The sequence below is a fragment of the Malurus melanocephalus genome, unplaced genomic scaffold, assembly GCF_030028575.1.
Source record: "Malurus melanocephalus ecotype Western Australia unplaced genomic scaffold, MMel_1.1 scaffold_3, whole genome shotgun sequence".
NCBI classification, from domain to species: domain Eukaryota; kingdom Metazoa; phylum Chordata; class Aves; order Passeriformes; family Maluridae; genus Malurus; species Malurus melanocephalus.
Window position 1 is genome coordinate 7,116,251 of NW_026623235.1, and position 6,155 is coordinate 7,122,405.

Here is a 6,155-nt window from a genome sequence, read left to right on the forward strand (position 1 = left end):
GGATGGGAGGCASGAGGTAGGTCCATAGCAAGGGTGTCAATTGGAGGCCCATTCCTAAATTAGTCTTTTTGAAGCTAGCAGGAAATGCAAATAGGGACGAAGCAAAGTACGTGATTCGTGTTACGGTCAACATTTGCATAACACGGTTACGCACATCTGCGTGGATGGGTGTAGAGCAAGCACAGCTAATAGTCTGTAATTATGCCTTGGAAAATACACACTCCAAGGAATTTCCAAAGAGTCTGACCTGGCAGAAAATGCAGTCCCAGGAGATCTGCAGCAGTTTGCTGAGAAAATCCCTACATGCAGTGGAACTGCATGGGTAAGAACTGGGTTGGTCAGATAAATCTGATGGGACTCTGCTTTTTCCTTGATTGAACATGCATAAAATAACCTCTTGGCATTAAAACAAATTTTAAATTTGRGTTCCTCAGATATGCCCATGTGCAGCACTGACTTTCAAAAATGTCTGTGTCAGTAAAAATCAGCTCCTGAAGTATTCCTGGAAAGTAAAGTGGCACRATCCTTAAACAAAAGGGAATTAATATAAAAACATCCTGGATCTGGCAATGGCCACCTTTACAAAAAATGCTGAAATGCTCTCACAAAAAAAAATCCAAATTTTGTTTGGTCCCTCAAAGTTTTCTCAGCTTCACAATGTGAAAACAGAAGCTGATTCTCTACTTTCTACAAGGATATATRGTGATGGACATGGGGTAATGGCTTCAAAGTGAAACAGAGAGGGTTTAGACTAGATATTAGGAAGAAATTCTCTACCCAGAGGTGGTGAGGCACTGGAACAGGTTGCCTAGAGAAGTTGTGGATGCCCCATCCCTGGAAGTGTTTGAGGCCCATTTGGATGGGGCTTTCAGCAACCTRGTCCAGGGGAAGAGGCTCCCATGGCAGGGAGGTTGGAATAGGTGGACTTTAAGGTCCCTTTCAACAYAAACCTTTCTATGGTTCTATACTATTTCTTAGTAGCATGATAATACCCATTTCATAAAGCTTAGTTAAATATTCTGCTACTGATGTGGCTGCTCTGTAAATGCCTGTCACTACTGACCTCAGTTTTACCTCTGGACAAATCTTTTGATTATAAAATAATTAGAAAGTACACAGGATTTGATACTTTCTGCTTATAGTGAGCTAGGYTTTTATTAGAATAAGAAAACAATATCACCCTTAAATTTGGAGGGGTTTTTAATTTTACTCCATTTTAGAATTTTGATGTAGAGTAGTTCCCAGTCCCCTTCTATGCCTTAAGGTACCCCTACACKTTACTGTTTTTCTCCCATGTTTTCCAGATAGACATATTTTGTTTACGTCAGAACTTAKGACTTTTCAAGCCTTCATTTTGATAGGATTTTGTTGAAATCTGTGGTCCTTTTCCTGGCTATTTCATCCCAGATACAACTGAATTTGATGTAATGCAATTGAAATGATTGCTCTGTTTCTGAGAATAAGTGGCTGTTTTCATATTTTTCACCTTGGTGATTATAGATATTAAGACACCTCTGAGGGAGGTAAACCCAGTGACCAGGTAGAGCAAGCAAGAAGCTTGTTTTCCTCTTGGATGTGTAGMAATGTTGCAGCAAATGAGAGGGAAGACACGTACACACACAAACCACCCCACAATCAGTGATGTGCATGATGTGTGTGATGTAAGAGTGAGAGCTCAGCTCTCTGAAGGATGGTGTGTTAAGCAGGGAGTCTTCATTATCTCTGTGCTCCTGCTTTGCTGAATCTGACTCCAAGGAAGTCACAACTCCTGCATGCCAAAATGACTGATGAGAGCAGACCCCATCTCCCTTTCCCCCAACACAAATGGGTTGAAGCAATTTGCAGTGTGTCATCAGCTAATGAGGAGAGAATAACTATCTTGAACCATTAAATGACAACATTATGGCTGACTTTTTATAAAATCTGAATTTTGAGGAGGAAAAAACTGAATGCAATCATCATTGGTGTACTGCCCTTGGCTTCGAAATGTCACATTTCTGTTCAGCAGAAAATGTCTCTTTTTTTTTCTGCTTTTTTTTTTTTCTTTTCCAAAACAGTCTTAAAAGCATTTTTCTAGTGCTCTAGATGTTACTTTTTGCTTTGGTTGGCTACTTTTTGCTCTAGATGGCCTTTTTCTCTGTCCTAGATTAACAGTGTTGCCAGACTTGTGCATGTCTGCCAAATAGTCCTGTCTGGTGAAGACTGAGCTACTTACATAATTTTTATGTTAAAATTCATTCAATTTGCACAGAACAGTGACTGTGAAAATAAGCATCCTTTTGTTTGATGAGTCAACATTAGGCCTCTATATATTTAGCTGCTCTGTGTCTGAAGATAATGAAAGAAAAGTATATCATGACAGACAATCTCGACTTCTTTGGGGATAGGGGGTTCTGAAAGATTAATTTGATACAGAGTACAACATTCGTTATGGAATGAACTGCACCTTTACAGACTTTGGCTTGGCAAAGTTGGAGGAATTAATTTATTTTTAATCCTTATTATATGTCTTAGACATCTAGCACTGAATGCCACTTCCTTTCCATGACAGCTGCACAGGAATAATTAAACACACCAGAAAATTCACAGAAACACATACACTAATGCACTGAAAACAAATAGAGTAACAGTTGTTTTTCACTCTTAATATAGTCTCTTCATGATGTGATAAGGTGACATGCTGCTTCCTCAATGTCTTTCTCTTTTTGTGGAGTTGTTTTTACTATGGATCTTGTGTACCAACAACACCTTTAGCTGATTATGCTGTAATCAAATGAAATTTGTTGTCGTTATTGCAAAGTCTACTTTTTTGATATTAGTCACCTTTTCTGCAAGCTCAGGTGAGCTTCAGCACGAGGAGGTGTTCCCAGAGTGGAGTGCACAGCATCAGACGAAAACATGCAAAGAACTTTGGTGTCTGTGGTACACTGGACACACAGACAGAACCAGAAGAAACCATTTGCAAAGACAGGTAGCCCATTGCCTGGAAAGGTTTGTTAGCACATTTCAAGTCAGCGTGAGACTGTGATTCACCTTCATTAGCTTATGCCCAGAGGGGAGCTCAGCACTGCTGAGCTGCAGTGGTGTTACCCATGTAGGGATATGTGTCTGCATTGCACAAAGGTGTGACTTGCTCGGCTGGAAACCACAGGCCATGACAGGCCAAACTCACAGGTTATATCTCATTCTAATCACAACTATGATGGAAGTGCATGCAGACATACCCAGCTGAGCTTTCAACACTTCCGTTTGCCTTCAGAAAAARGATCCAGCCCAAACTGTGAGATTTGGATAGACCTTCCCTCCAAAGTCTCAGGAGCAAGGCTTTTCCTGCAAAATTTACAGTGGGAGGTGCAATATGTCTTTCCTGAAAAGTCTCCAGCCAAAATGTGCAGACTCTAAAGATCACAGATAGCCTCATGGATGCAAATATGAACCTCTCAAAAATGTGATACTGCTCCTAATAAGTTCAGACTCACATCTAATTCAGATGAAAGCTTCACCTTAGGGTGTTTATCCAAATTACATTCCAGTGACAGTTATTCAATGTCATAAGAGTTTTACATTTACCTTTTATATTTAAAAAGGAGCAAATATCTCTTTTGCATATACCTTTTATGTTAAAAAGGATCTTCAAGATAACACTGCTAACTATTGCAGCACCAGTTCAAAGCCCAGCTGAAGCCTACATACAAACACAGAAAAGCTGTAGCCTTTTGAAAATAAATGACAATGTCAACAGACAAGGCAAACACAGTTGTAGGAGTGGAACATTGGCAAAGATGTGACCTGCAGGGCCATATTGGACAGGAACAGAGAGGGTGAGACTCTAAGGACAAAATCCATTGAAGTCAAAGTGTTTTGTGTTCCATGTTCATGTCAGTGTTCCACAGCATCACAATTTTAGTCCAGATGGATCTAGAAGAAATGCAGTGTCCAGTATTCACTCCTCTCTTTCAGAGCTGAGGAGAATAATGGATTTAGAATGTCTTTGTTTTTCATTTGTTCTGATCAGGCAAACCAGAAGATACATGAGCAGATGACACTAAAAGAGACAGCAAACCCTTTGGTGTACACCAGTGGGTGCAATTCAATGTATTTCTGTTGTTTTCTACTTTGTTGATTTTTACCCAAAACTGTACATCCCAAGATTCTCAGTCAGCGAGTCCATAACATCAGCAAATTAGGTGTTATGAACTTTAAGGCTTCAGTATTACCAACTGAAAATGATAACTCCTTCAACTGCAAGAGCATTTGAGGGGTTTTTACCTTGCTGCCTGTATTTGAAGTTTTAGGATTGATTTGAGCTACATTGTCTATCTGTTTTCCATTAAAAAACCCAAAAGAACAACCTGAACCATATTCAGAAATGTGAGATTCTTACCTCCTGTAAAATTTCAGCATCCTGGCCTTGAAGAGAAAATTGAAATGTCACAAAGTGAAGAAATGGCAGCTGCCCTGGTGAGGTAGAGGAGCACAGCAGAGCAGCAACAGCAGTGGAAGATTTTACATTGAGTAGAAATAGACCAGGAAGAACACACATTTAGTTTTGGCACCAGGAGCTATTTAGGAGTTCTCTGATGTCCTAAGGCTGAATCAGCTGCCCATGTGAGCAATCAAGTCCTCCCCAAACACTTTCCTTTATCTTTTCATGTTTTAAAACACTTGAATTGGTGCAAGGTTTTCAAGAGAACTGGAGAAAACTTCACATACAATTTAGAGATTTTTGCTTTTCCTGCTTTTTTCTGGGACTAGGCTTATGTGAATTTTTTAATGCATTTAACTGATAATTCTATGTTTCTATGCTTTTGTCCAGCTTCACCCAAATCCAATAGTAGGGTAGAGTTCTTAATGGAAATGGCTTTTTACAAGAGGCCCATACAAGACATATATTGAGGATGTAGGTAGCCTGGTAAACCACTTTTCCAGTCTACCACCTTCAGAGGAACTTGGCATTTATTTCAGCTTGTTTTTCGAAGTGCTGTCTGCTCAATCACCTATGCAGGTCTTGATGATTTGTAACATTTGCTGTCTTTTCCAGAACAAACAAAATGGAGAAAAAAGTATCACGGCTCAATCAAAGGCCACTTCATTGGTCTGCTACCTTGTGGAACTTTGAACTACCATCTTCCATGTGTTACAACCAGCAGAACGCTAAAATATCCAACTACCAGACATGCAACTTTTCTCTTAACTGCTTGAGTTCACTTGCAGAATGAAAGGGCAAAATTAGCATCTCCGTGAGCCTTCTGAGACCTAAGATACATAGACAATAAAAAAGATCATTGCATGGTAACAGAAATGAAGCATTTGTCTACTCAGAGATCACTGTATTTTGCCATGCAGCAATTTCACTCGGGATCAGGTGCCCCAGGCTATGTGGTTGCTGCGTAAAAAGCAACTCCACACCTTATGAAAGCATGTAACCTGGTATGACAAATGGGAAATTATTACACAATAATTATATGCTCTTGCAAGACCTGATTGCTGGTACCTATCATTCCAAGGTAGATCTTCTAAGATTGCTATCGGGTGGCTCACGCTATAACAGTCCCTCCACTTRTGCCCTCCCTTTAAAATCTGCAATATGAAGATTTTCACTGCCCTTCCTCCACAGACTCTCTCTGAAGGATCTCAAAGCACCTGCAAAAAACCCTAATGCCTGCAAGCTGACTATAAACTGAGGGCAAAGGACACAACTGAGGTGTCAAAGATCTACCCCATATCTTCCCTTTCCTATGTAATATTGAAGAAAACCCCACATCTGTTTGAGCTTTCTCAGCTAGGTCTGTCCTCCAGAACAGAGAGTTATCTCTTATTACACCACATTTCTAGTACCAAAACAATCCTGTCCTAAAATCAATCATACAACAATCTTTACTGTGCTGTGGATAAGGAATAGTAACAACCTCACTGCTATTTGGAGCTGCAGCTATTTTATGTCAGAGGGGCTCATCATCACTCTCCGATTAGAGTGGGTTGCTGCTAATCAGCAGCGATGAATTTGTTGAGGGAGTAGTGYTGACATGGGGAAAGAAAGTGATAAAATATCATTAGCCATTCATTTGTGATATCAGAACAGGTTCCCTGCCCAAGCCAGGGTAACTCCCACTTTCCCACTGATGCACTGGAGGATATTTTTTGAAGGATTCAGC